Source organism: Chanodichthys erythropterus, chromosome 11 (genome assembly GCF_024489055.1).
Source record: "Chanodichthys erythropterus isolate Z2021 chromosome 11, ASM2448905v1, whole genome shotgun sequence".
NCBI classification, from domain to species: Eukaryota; Metazoa; Chordata; class Actinopteri; order Cypriniformes; family Xenocyprididae; genus Chanodichthys; species Chanodichthys erythropterus.
Genome location: NC_090231.1, coordinates 49,498,407 through 49,512,525, shown reverse-complemented (window position 1 = coordinate 49,512,525; position 14,119 = coordinate 49,498,407). Strand labels below are relative to the sequence as shown.

The following is a 14,119-nucleotide window of genomic DNA, read 5'->3' as shown; positions in this document are numbered from 1 at the left end:
AAGCTCGGTTCCATAAGGCATCACCTGACTCCACGCTCCATGCTTCTGGAGGGCCCTTATATGAGCTGAGCTCTTAATGAAGTCGGATTTATTCCCGCTCAGTTTTTAATTTGGAAAACGCTCTCCTCATGCAGTAAAGAGTTGTATCGGTCTCCACCTCTTTTGTTGGGGATTTATTCTGAGCCCTCGGTTGCCTGGCTGCGTTTCTCCCAGGCCTCCTCCCCCTGCGGGTTTGTGGCTTTCGACTCAATTGATTTCCATCCGATCGATAGCTTGAAGCTGGAATTAAGGAAGGAAGCGCTAGTCACGTCCTGCCGATCCGACCGCGGTCTCTGAGGAGGGCTGAGGTATCAGAATAAAAACCCTCAGAGCGAAACGGAGGTGCATTTGAATATGATCCATCACCGGGTTGATGCGGCCAATGATCTCCGCAATGCCAGTGCTGCCAGCCAATAATCTCCTGCACAAAATCCCTCTTGTCACCCTCTGGCCAATAACGGTTCTTGTTTGATTCCGCTTCCGTCATCCGGCCAATGAGGCAAAGATTGATGCGCAGCCCAGCGGAGCAGAGCGCTTTAAACGATGACATGCGTCTCTCTCACCTTGAACCTAATTGACTGTCTCAAAGCCCGAGTTCGGAAATGCTGACGGGGAGGATCGCGCCTGTCAGAGAGCAAGGGGTTGGATGTTGTTAGTGACGCAGGGCCTTCTTGAGCACTCCGCAGATGAAGTGAGCCATCGCATTTCAAGCAGAGGTCACTCAGACGCAGAACACAAGGACAAGGCTTGATTGAGTTAGGGGTGGCCTTATTTTAGTATCATTGAAATACTATAGATTTTTTTTTTTTTAAATGTTTTGAATTAGTTTTCTGTTTTCATTGTATTTTTAGTAAAGTTTTAAGTAATTTTCTTTTTTTTTTATATCTAAACTTTTTAGACATTAATTATTAATTATATATTATATAATAATATTTTTATATTGTAATAATTTCACATTTAATCTCCGAATTAATGTAGAAACAACATTAAGACAGTGTATTTCAAATATTTGATCTAACAGATAGGAAATATAAGGAAATACAGAAAGTTATCAAACACTATCAAACACAGTCTTCATTGTATAAATTATAAATGAATTATAGATTAATAATTATTAAAGCTACAAAAGTTATTCAGTCAAGAGCAGTGAGTGATTTTTATTTTTATTTTTATCTTTTGTTCTTTGATTAACATTAATGACAGACAGCAGCAGGCTGCTGTCTCTTTAAGATCAGACACACGATGCGGGTCTGACACACATTTGATTTCCTCACAACTCTTTACAGTCATGTAATTTCATTTAATTTATTTAAGTGCTTTCTGAGTGCACAAGTCATGTCAAGACACAAGACAGGAGATTCAAAGACAGCGCGCCTGTACAGATTTAAGTTATTTTTTGCATCTTATCATGCTTGAATAGTTTAATAGCACTTGAATGAATGACAACATGATCAAATAATGTAATGTTAGCTAAAAGATGACAAAAAAGGGATGCTGTGTTAATTATTTTTAACACATTAAACTGGAAAAAAATTCATTTTGACATATATGTATATATATGTATACACACATATATATTTACAAACTTTTAAGTTAGATGCGACTAATTGCGATTAATCGATTTGACAGCACTCATATTTATTAATTAAAAATTAATTACTGTTTTTTTTTTTTTTTTTTTTTTTTTTAAATAACGAAAGTTATGGTTGTAGTTAACTATAATAACCCTGTCCTGAACATCCTATTCCTCTTCGTGTAACAGTCAGATGAACTTTGGGAACAGGTCCGTAGTGTCCAGAGCTCCATTTGTCTTCGGGAGTTTAGTTGTCAAAGATTTAACGGTTGTAAATTCCCCGTGTTCCCCAATGTGTTAGATGAGAGACACGAAATAAACCCATCACTCACCACGGCCTAGCGAAATCATGCAGGAGAGAAGCTGTCATAGCTAGCCTGAGTGCTCAGTCGCCCCAAACATCACTTGAGCTGTCAGGTTACCGTGGCGATGTTGGCTGCACGTGTGTTGGGGTACTGCAGCGACGGGGTCAGAGCGTGGCAGTCTCCGTGCTCCCTGGCGAGGTGCCGCCCTCACGGGGTGCCTGCGGTAACAGAAAGTAATCAGTCATGATGTCAGTGCCGAGCCCCCGACTCAGTCAGGCTAATAATGAGCAGGCAGATCTATGAACAGCCCCGCCGAATAAAGGACCGCTGTGGGCAGCTCTGCCAAGCGTGGCCCGTTTACCGACAGAGAGCTAAAAATTGAGACACTGCAGCAAGCACCACATTTTCACCATTCGAGGACAAAGAAAGTCCTCTATTTGCTTCATTTCTTGGCAACTGTATTTAGCTGTTGTATTCAATTTTGAGCTGTTTCAGAAAACATTTTTTAACATGACACATGAAATAATAGTCCGAATCCAATTTTTTTTGAATGGAACAATTCATTGAACTTTTAGACAATATATTTTTTTAAAAGTTTGCATTTGTGTTTTATGTTTTGTATCATGTTTGATAGATCAGGCTTTTATGGCTTATATAGTTTTTATATAGTGAGAATACGGAGCTCAAACTCGAGGAGGAAAAACACTTTATTATTTTATTCAGAGGCCAGAATTGAGCAAAAATATGCAATTTGGTGCAGATCCTGATATTTATATGGCCAAAAAGTACGATGAAATACTGATAGCTTGTAATGTAGTTCAATGAGATATAATGTATAATGGATTTAAATAAAATGCATATAAATATCAGTTGTCACTTTATATCTGCCAATGATATGTCTTCTAAGTAAGATGATATTTAAATGCTTAGTTTTATGATCAAAGATCTGTATTTTCAAAACATAGCCCAATAATGCAATTCAATACAATGATTGAGAGATGAACATATGAACGTTCTAAACAATACTTACTGAATATGGATGTTTTTACTATTATACCAAAGTTCTTTTAATTCCTAAAAAAGTATAAACTACCAGTCAGACAACAGAATGCATGTTGTAGATTGTGTGCAACAGGTTTTTCAGCAAAGTTTTGATCATGTTGATCAGTTAGAGGCCTTAGAAATGTCCGTATCAATTATGAAACAGTAGGCTCTAGTGTAAGACCCCATGTACTATTTATATCCGTCAGTAAAATATTCAGTAATGTTTCAGATTGTTAACATGACACTGATATCACAACAATTTGTGTGTTAAGAGCTCTTTTAACTCTTTGGAAAAAGACAACAGACACGGTGGAATAATTCAGGAGGTATTGTTCATTAAATGGATGAGCAGATTTGCAATCTGTTCATCCATTTAATGAACAATACCTCCTGAATTATTCCACCGAATCTCTTGTTTATGTTCGCAAACCTGCACTGACGTCTCTCTCTCTCTCTTGTTTATTAAAAAAAAAAAAAACTTTTTAAAACTTCTCAACTTTTCTTCACTTTTAATTGCTATTAGCATATAAGCGAAATAAACTTTTCTTTATGACAGAAACAATTTTGAATTATCCAACGTTTTTAAGATTTTATAAATGACAAGATTTTTGGGTAATGCAATCTCTGATGCAATATGTACAATCATACTCTTAAGATTTTTTCTGTATTTCTGCATAATACACCAACACTGAGATCTGTTTTTATAACTACCTTAAGAGAGCCTAATTCAACAAGTAACAGCAGAAGTTGCACAGTTTTCAATTATTTATTAAGCCAAATGATGCAATAGTGAATATCTGAGCTGGTAAAAATATGTGAACCTTTGACTTCAGCATATGTGGCGTGACCCTTGGGCAGCAGTAACTATAACCAAATGTAGATTAGATCTGCTCATCGGCTTGGAGGAATTTTGACCCATTCCTCATTACATCACTCTTCAATTTTGTGATTTGGTAGGCTTCTTTGCATGAACTGCTGTCTTCAGTTTTGTTTTCTTATTGTAGCTTGAGTTCTTCTTTGAGAGTTGGCATCTTTGTTAGCATATCATATCATGCACGCTGTTCTTGTTCAGTGTTAATATATTAGTTAATGCAAGTAAGATGTATAGAACCTTAAATATTTTGCTTGGGTTCTTTGTAGGGGTGGGTGATAAACCGTTCTGAAATCGGACAAATTAATTTTGACACGGTTAAAATTGCAGTTTACCATTTTACATGTGTTTTTAACCCATGTCAGTTTAAACATTCACTTGATTTTTTTTATATCAGTCAAGTGCAATAAGATGAGAAAAATAACTATATGTGCTCTATATTTTATTTGTATCTGTTTCTTGTATTAATTGATCCTATTGCTTGTAATTAGTTTCTTTGTTACTGACGGTTTACTTGTCTTCATTAATCTTGAGAAATTTAAATTATATTACTTTTAGTTTTTGCTGTGGTATTGAAATAATTGAGAAACATATTTTTTTCTAAAATATTGGCATCATAACCAAAGACTTATATAGAAAGACGGTGCACTCGTATTAATATGAATGGGAGAGAGTGCAATGCGCAATATGGCGGAAAAAGTCCCGCCTTCTAAATAAGTACCAATCACCGATTGCGAAGTCATCGCATCACTGCGGCTGCCGTTAGAAGCTTCGCTTCCTATAGAAACAGTCAGATGCATGCTTCCACTTAGGACTGTGCATGCCCATTATCTTTATCCAGCCTAAAAAAATGGCATTTTATGTGACAATTGTTGTCAGATTTCATTGGTTATCTCAAATATGACATTTAATCGAAAGCTTGGTGAACAGCTTTGGAGAATTTGATGTTTCCCCATTCAAAGAGATAGGAGCTGCACTTGCATGCCCAAAATGCGTTTAAAAGATGGCCGCCGAGTGAAATTGCTTGTCTTAAAGGGACTTTGATCATAACAGCCTTATTTCCAGCAAAAACAACTCTATTGTGATATATATCATAATCGTGAAATAAAATTACTTGTCATGATATCAGACTTTGTAACATTGCCCATTTTTAGTTATTTGTGACCTATTGAAATAATATTTGTCTTGTTCTTGGGGTGATTTTTGTTGGATGGCGACTGTGGTTTTGAATTTCAATTTTGTAATTGTTTATGGTAATCTGCTTCAGATTGCTGGACCCAAAAGTCTTTGTAAGCCTTTTCAGGCTCTAAGATTATTGTAACAGAGCAAAAGTTTTATGTACAGTGCAAATAGAAATGGGCGCATTGAGACCCAATTGAGACCAATGCAATTCTGTTCTTCCATAAGGGCAAGTCTGGCTAAACTCACAATTTTTATCTCATTAACTGAACAACCTGAGTCCAATTGCCTCTTTAAAAGAGCCAATCCTCTGAAGTTATTTATCATTTTAGTGTCTAGATGGCTATAACGAGCCATTCCACTGTCTTTATGGTAACCTTTATAAAAACTCACTCTAGACCTACTCCTTCATAGCAGCATATTGCAACACAAGGACTGCCATCGAGACATTACCCTCTAAGACGGCAGAGCGGCTTGCTGGGGTCGCTAGTATCATATTACAAACATTTATCATGTTGCAGACACAGAAACAGGTGGGCTGAGACTCAAGCTGTGGTCACACGTTCATGTGGGAGTCTGTTCTCCTCCGCTATGTTTTCAGATGCTGCTTTCACCTTCAATCACTCACTAATCGCCAACACGTCTCCATCTGCATCGCTGTGGAGTTCAGCTCAAGTCAGCATAAACACCCACATATGTTATCTTCACACATGGCTTAATTGCCGCCCCTGTGCTGTGACACGGCCCTGTTTGGAGAAATACGCTGCTGTCTTCTATATAATATTTGAGTTGGAAAAAGTTTGAGATCAGTCTGGAAGTATAATGATTGTTTTTTTTTTAGTGTCTATGGATTAGTCAGACTTATTGTAGATGTCATTTACTTAAAGGACAATGCGGGGCAAACAAATGCTTCCGCTGTTGATAGCCACAGCTGTACTAAACTAAAATTATGATATTGCAGTGCAGTGCATTGTAGCATACTGAATTGTGACATATTGCGGCAGTAGTTGGTAGTACCCAGGTCAATGACATGGTGGTGTTGTTTTTTCTAGATGTATTAATTTCTTCAAAAATACTTTTATGCAAAATATTTAAAATGGAATTTATACATACAATAACTTGAATGTATATAGTTATTTATATAATGGGCATGGTTTTTATTTATAAATATTTAATATTGATATTTTTTGGGCCAAAAATATCAGGATGATATCTTAAGAAAAAACTCATTGAAAGAATTAAATTCCATTCCCAAGTAATTTGACATGTTCTTTTATTTTAGTTGCTTATTAATACTTACAGAAACAAGCAAAACAGCAGAAACAGCAACAAAACTGGTTATATTCCCCAGAAATGTTATATTTATGAATTAACAATTCATACATATATATATAATATATTGACGCAATTTCTTTTTTAAAATGGATTTTAAAATGGAGGAAAAACAGATTATAAAAATAAGTGTGTACGTGTGGACTAGGCCTAACATCACTGAATGGAATTGAAAAATTATTGTTTCCAAACAGGCTTCCCAAACATTCCCTCTGTGATTCATTGGACAGACAAACATATAGAAACGCCCCCAACTCACCCGATTGGTTGAGCCTGTGTTGCTGTGTCAGTGCTGATTGGTGTGTTTATACAAAGACAGCTCTGTTCTGATAAGCCACAATGTGTTTTCAGAGGCAATCGACCTACAAATGGAATGCTAATGTCTCTGCATATTAAGATGGTATTTTAAACTTTAAGAAAATACACACTTCACCTTTAAATATTACAGTCTGTCTGAATGGTGACTGTGTGTGTGATGGAGACATGTAAAGAGCAGCTTGTGTGAATGAAAGTGGGAATTGTAGGAGTAGTCGAGAGGCAGATTAGAAATGTCACAGGTTGATATGGCACCAGACAGATGCAGCGCAGTAGGACGCACAGTCACATCACCGCCTCCTCTTGACTAAATGTCACACACTTCTCTGCCTGTCTTAAATATTCTCACCTTCCCATCATACACTGTTCCTCTGTTGCCACGCCCTCGGGAACTGTGCTTTTATTTGCTCAGATGAATAAAGTATTAAAAATGTAAGAGGGAGTTTAAGTACATCCTTGCATGGTCCTGTTATTCCCTGCAGCTAGACTAATACTTTTACCATCTGGTTTCTTAAGCATTTTCTAGGTATTATAGACCTCCTTAGATGGTCAGACCTGCATGAATCTGCACTGATACACAGAAATCTTCTGAACAAGAGGCACAAGACAAATAATATACATTCATTCTCCAAACCAAGCCTTATATTGGGTCCCGGGGATGTGAGAGAGACAAATAATATTTCATGCTAATCTTGCCACACCAACTATAAAATGGCATAGATCGAGCAGTCATTTTAAAAATGGATATCAGATCATTCACATTAAGACTGGGATTGGAACATCATGTATCTTGACACTGAAGGAGGAACCCAAACCTTGCCTTGCCACTTTTAAAAATATTTATTAAGGAAATAGTATACTTAAGTGCGAACTGAATGTAATGTTTTATGACTCTTAAAGACCCCCTGTGGTGAAAATACATTTTTAATGTTGTTTATATGTGTGTGGTGTTTTAATATGCTTTTAAGACAAACCATGTGCATTCATGTCAACACCATTGCTGAGTATCTTTTTACTTAAAACTGCAGTGAAAAAAAGACAGTCTCAAACCCGCGGTTTGAAATTGCTGGTGTCAGTGACGTCATAAACTACCTTGTAACCAATCACATCAATGTGCCAGCGGGATTTAGCATATCATTAACAGCAAACTAGCAAGGGAGTCTCCAGAGAAGCCAGGTTATGAAAAATCGTGTAGATTTAGCAGCATGGTGGTCATTGCAAAAATATAACTATACAGACTAAACTAAACCTATACAGACTTTCGTGTGCACACGAGAAACATTCGCATACGCTCAAGAAATTTTTTTGCATGCCTGTAATACCTGTAGGTTATAGTATACATAAACTGGACATTTTAATGCATGAGCATGCATCTAACAGGTAGTAAATATACAGAAATTGAATAAAGTTATCAAACACTTTACAGTCTTCACTGCAAATTAAATATAGATTAATCCTTATTAAAGCTACAATTTTCTCTGTTGTTCTTTGATTAACATTAATGACAAAGTCACAGCAGCCTAATAAACCAGTTGCTGTGACCTGTTGTTGCCGAAATTTACGCGGATCTGACTTGCATCTCATTAAGCTTGTTCGGGATGCATCGGCGCTGCGCAGACCGACCGGCATATGACATCAAAGTACCTCAAAAGCGATTCAAAATCATAAGGAGTTGTATGCTCTCAAACGCTCTTGCGGTACTTTGATGTTATACGCCGATCAGTCTGTGCAGCGCCGATGCATCTCGAACAAGCCTGTTTTCTCACAACTGTTTAAGTTCATTAAGAGATTATTTAACTCATTTAAGACGCTCTTATGAGGATACTCAACAAAATGGGCATTTTGGCATAATTCTCGTTGTTGTCGTTTGTTCAAGAGCGAAAGAACTCGATACTGGCACACGTCCTTCTGTGCACACGAGTCATGTGTGTGAAGCTAGTGTTATACAAAGTCCCTTTCAAGGAAAGTCTGTTCAGTCTGTTCGGTCATATTTGCAACGCCTCTGGGCATCTATTTCGGGCATCCAAGTCCTATCTATTTGAATGGGGGAATCCTGAAATCTCAAAAACAACTTGGCTAACTCACAATTAAATAACATATTTCAAATCAGCAACAAAATCTGACATGAACTGTCTACTAAATTTTGTTTCTTATGTTCAAATAGTGTTAAAAAAAACTTATTTTTCAGGTTGGACAAGCCAATGTGCATGTGCAGATCTAAGCGCGAGTCTCAGGTTTCTATGGGACCCGGAGCTTCTAACGGCAGCTGCAGTGACGCAATGAAGTCAGTTGTTGTTCGTGTGTTTCCCCTTTCTTCACTGATTCTGCTTGTTAACAGCAGGTGTTCATCACTAAAGCTCAATCATCATATAATCAATTGCTTAATTATCTCATTAACTTTAACTCTGCTTCAGTGTTACTTTTACACTCTTTAGAGAGGGACCATATGTACTCTGAGCAGAGTTGATTTAACTATGGGGATTTTGCTGTGTATAGTCTTTGTGTTATACTCTCCACATGCGTGAGTGCACGAGGGTCCGCTAGGATCTGACGTAAAAAAACGTCATCGGAGGGTGTCTTTGGAGACATCCACACACCTCCCATTTTTTGTGACTGCACGGACAAGTCACAGACAGCGCATTCTCGTTTGTCTTCTGCCACTTGAATGGTTTAAAAGCATTTGCGTGAAAAAGGGCGTGAAGTAGATGCTGCTTAATTGCGTTAAATATTTTTAACGTGTTAAACTGCAGAAAATTAATATTGAGCAGGAAAGTATGCTTACAGCTTTATGCTATGACTAACATGGGCCCGCCCTATATTAAGAGGCTGATAAAATGTGAATGTGGGCCCTCCGCTGAGACTCTGGGTTCATTCAGCCCGTCTGTCATTTGGCAGTTATGAAATGTTACCTTTCCTTTCATCTGTGCCTCCGTTAATACGTATTTAATTAGCGATTAGCCCCAGTAATGGCTCTAGATTGTGGTGAGTGATTTCTGTGTGTTTGTCGGGGTTTATAAAAGGAAAGGAGTTGAGCCACCCCCCTCTGAGATCGCAGGACAGCTTCGGCCACGCTAAAATGAGTCCCTGCGCAAATGTGCTTTGTTTCCATGTGCTGATGGAACAATGCTGCCTGTGCACTGCCGGCAGAAAACTGTGTGTGTGTGTGAGAGCTGTTGTGATGAAAGGTCATTCAAGAGTTTCGTTCTTGTGAGCATCTGAGTGTGTGTGTCCTGTGTTTGGAGGTGCGCAGCTGGCTGTTTCAAGCTCTGATTGCTTTTGAGGACGATTAATTGGTGCTGCCGTTTGGATTTAGGTAGCATGCATTGCACACCTTACATGCACACTATTTTTTTTCTAGTAGAAAGGGCAACGTAGAAAGCTGATGATTAGAAATAACATTTTAGAAATAACATAACATTTTTGCGGTTTAAAAAATGAGAAAAGAACAACGAACACGAGGAGAACACAAGAGACATGTTTTTAACATGAACGCTGCATCATGCACGAAACCCTGCAAAAACGCTACGCAAATTGCGAGTGTGACTGTCAACATCTGTCTAGTTTGTTTACATACAAAAACAATGGAAAAGCAGTGCAGTGGAATGTAAAAAATCTCTATGTGAACGGCCCCTTTTAATGCTTCTTTTCATATGTGGTTTGAAATCCTATTCAAATTGCATTTCTGGAAATCTGTTTCAATCTGACTGCTCTGATCGGATTTTATGTGACTTTCTCACGCCACGTTAAAACTTAAACTTCAGACGTTGTTATAGGAAACCTGCTGAAAATCGCTGCAGAAACAAGATTGTGTTGCCAGATTAGCAGAAAATGACAATATAACATAGACGTGTTTTGAAACTGGCGGAGACGACAGCAGGGAACAGAGCCGCTCATACCAGCATACGTTTCTGCCACTGCCACACTACACATTGTCATGTTGTACAATACAACATCTGCATTGCAAACCCCTTCATGTTGCTGTTGTTGTTTTTGGCGTATCCCTACCAAAGCAAACCTCATTGCCTTAGAAACCAATGCAGATATTCCGGAAAACGAAAGAGCGGTATGGACACACAAATCAGACCTGAACAGTCGCGATACACAATGTGGACGACTATAATTTTAGATCAGATTCCAATTGGATACACAAATAATCAGATTTGAACTGACAGTGTGAACATAGCCTAAGAGACCGCTGAAAGAAATGTACATTCACTCTCTGACAGTAGGTGGCGTTTAGGGAAAGGCAGAAATAATGTGGTTACCCTGTAAACAAACGTTGTTTCTAACACCTGCTGGTCACGTAGAAGGAACACAAACAGTATTTTTACATCCTTTCATTTTTTTTTTTTTTTTTTGTATTTGTTACGGTGTTTATCAAACAACACCAAGTACTTAATATTTAGTTTTTGCACGTAAACCTTTTTACATTTAAATATGGTCTAAAACATGCCAGATATCTGAAAATGTTCTAATTCTTTATTAATTTTCTTTATAGTTGTTTTCTTTTGCACTTTGTTTACTTTGAACATTTAAATGCAATAAAACAATACATAAAATGAATAAAGTGAATGTTCCCCAAACCATCTGAAACAAGTAGTAAGTTGTAACGCTTAAAAAAACAACTTACATCCAACTAAAATGTTTCAGAAGAACATTCCATGAACTATGTATAAATGATGTTTTTTGCTAATGTTATTAAAGACCACATAACGTTGAATGAATGTTCTATTAATGTTACCAGAAGAACGTTTGCTAGAACCTTTCTAGAATGTTAGATAAAATTCTGAGGATGTTCTCTGTTAGCTGGGCAAAAATGTTGACCTCTTCACATTTCATATAAAGAAATATCCTTCTACATGGTGTTGATGTCATGTTTGAAGATCAATATGTTCCATAAAAGTCTATCTCGGTAAGTGCTCACTCCCTCCTGGCCTGCAACGGACACACGCCGCTGTATAAGATCTTCACAGCATGGCAAAGAGGCCGTCGATTCGGCAATGGTCAATAAGCCATCCAGCCGTTTAATCAGAGAGAGAGAGAGTCTGGGCACAGGCTGATCAGCAGACAGACGCCGGGCTTTTGTTTAGTCACAACTTTGAGCCGCCTGACACACTGACTGAAGTTTTGGATGGGCACTTTTAATTGCGGCTACACTAAAGGACTGAACTGAGCAGTGCTTTCAAAGCATTGATCTCGATTGCCCTGCGTGTGTGTATCAATCGCATCTGCCACGCGGCAGTGAAGCGCGTTCATGCTGTCGGAAATCTGAAAGCACAAATGGTATCCTAATGGAAAGCATGCATTCGTTTCTATAATGCTATTATCAAGCTGTAATGGCAGAATACGCTTTTAGTGTGACATGCTTATTCAAAAAGAAACAAAACGTCAAAAAAATGAATGGTCGAAATCAGTAATCCTTTATTAGACAAGTAGCCGATTTTTGCAATAGGACTGCTCCTTTTCAAAGACTCTTTTATATGAAGAAAGATGTTCTTTGATAAATAGCAAATGTCCAGGCTGTTTATTTTGTGTGATCTCTGTTAATTAGGCAGGCATCAGTATTAGTTTTTGTGCAAACCTATGAGAAACCTACTGAGAATTTAACTTCATCACTTCACAGTTTTCATTTTAATGCAAAAAAAGATTTATTTGTAATGCCTTCAACATCATTCAGTACATAGAACACTTGAGTTGTGCAGATTACAGATTCCCGATATCATGACTTTCTAGCTTTCATGTATATACATACGTCCAAATATACATAAAACCAATCAGCAGTTAAGGTTTTTCAGTCAGAAATAGTTTTTTTAAATAAGTTAAATACTTATTATTCAGTATTATTCAATTTTTCAGGATGAACTAAATTATGGAAGCTTGTTACCACCATAAAATAAAAATATAAAAAGGTAATTGTGACTTTTTTTATATCTCACAATTCTGACATTTTTGTCACTGCTAAACTCAAAATTGCGAGTTATAAACTCAGAACTGTGAGAAAAAAATCTGAATTGTGAGTTTATTTCTCGTAATCAAGACTTTTTTTTTTTTTTACAATTCTGACATTTTTTCTCAGAATTGTGAGATTTAAACTCAATTGCGAGAAAAATTACTTTATATCACACAATTCTGACTTTATAACTCACAACTGCGAATTTAAATCTCGCAATTCTGAGAAAAAAAGTCAATTTTGACTTGCAAACTCACAATTACGAGAAAAAAAATGGTTGGATTAAAAAGTCGCAATTACCTTTTGTTATTTTTTTTATTTAGTGTTGGAAACAAGTTTCCATACTAAATTGACCAAAAGTGTCAATAATAATAATAATAATATTACAAATAATTCCTATTTCAAATAAATGCTTTTCTTTTGAACTATTTTTCATCAAAGAATCCTGAAAAATAAAATGCATCACAGTTTCCACAAAAATATGAAGCAGCACAACTGTTTTAAATATTGATAATAATAAGAAATGTTTCTTGAGCATCAAATCATCAAATTAGAATGATTTCTGAATGATCATGTGACACTGAATACTACAGTCTGAGGGTAAGTGTCTCGATGCAATTTAAATATCCCTAGTTTTCCATCCACATTCTTCAGGTGATCTGTTGGTGCACCTGGGTGTTCCCGTGGTTACTTGTTCGTGATTGACGGGAGCTGCCAAGGCCCGAGGCAGAAAAGTATCTGTTTCCATAGCGATGAGTGATGTCAAGGAAACATGTCCGCCTTCGCGCTATCCCCTGTGACGATGAGGAGGAGGATGAAGACCTCCCGCCTGTGCCCGCCGGTTCTCCTGGCACACACGTGTCGGATCCCGGTGCCGTTTCCTGACGACCATCTGTCTCGAAACACCCTTAGATCACAATGGACCAGCTCATACAACATTCAAACAACAAAACAAGAGTCTCTGAAAGCAAGGACGTTATTTAAACATCCTCTCGTACAACCTAAACCCGCGTCCGAGATAAATAACCTTTCATACATTTGCTCACAATCACCGTTTTTCTCTTTCCCCACACACCTGCACGACGGAAAATGCTGAATCTTTCAGTCTGACAGCAAAAGTGTTCTGACCCTTTTAGCGGTGAGAAGAGCGACTGGCCGAGAGTGATGGGTGGATGAAAGTGAGAAGAGGAGTCTGTGTTTGCTCCTAATTTCACAGCCTGGACGCTGTAAGCACCAGAAGACTGATTCGGCCTCGGAAAACAGCAGGATGATTGTTATTCAGCTGCTGTTTCGTCCAAGAGCACAAACAGAGAAAGCACACAGCACTCAGCGGACGGCGAGAGACAGCGATTCTTATCGAACACAATGTCCTTATGGCAGGTTGTAGATAAAGTTTTATTGTTTTTGAGATCTTTGACTCGCTTCAGTTAACTTTTGGACATTTTCCTCTTTCTCTTGTTTATTCTGACAGTCGACGTCTATTGAAATCCCCAGCGCGGGTTCAGCCTGCT

The 14,119-nt window shown here is 37.7% G+C and overlaps 1 protein-coding gene across 13 annotated transcripts in view; it reads left to right on the top strand.

Moving 5' to 3' along the window:
• The window catches only part of LOC137030018 (adhesion G protein-coupled receptor L3-like), a 433,419-nt gene that overhangs the window by 21,784 nt on the left and 397,516 nt on the right, over nucleotides 1-14,119 (top strand). Inside the window, exon 2 of one of the 13 annotated variants that reach the window (XM_067399935.1) lies at nucleotides 8,847-8,942. The exons of the other annotated variants lie outside the window; for them this stretch is intronic. The gene's annotated coding sequence lies outside the window, so the exon portion shown is untranslated. The remainder of the gene's footprint in view (nucleotides 1-8,846; nucleotides 8,943-14,119) is intronic. 13 annotated transcript variants of the gene reach the window in all.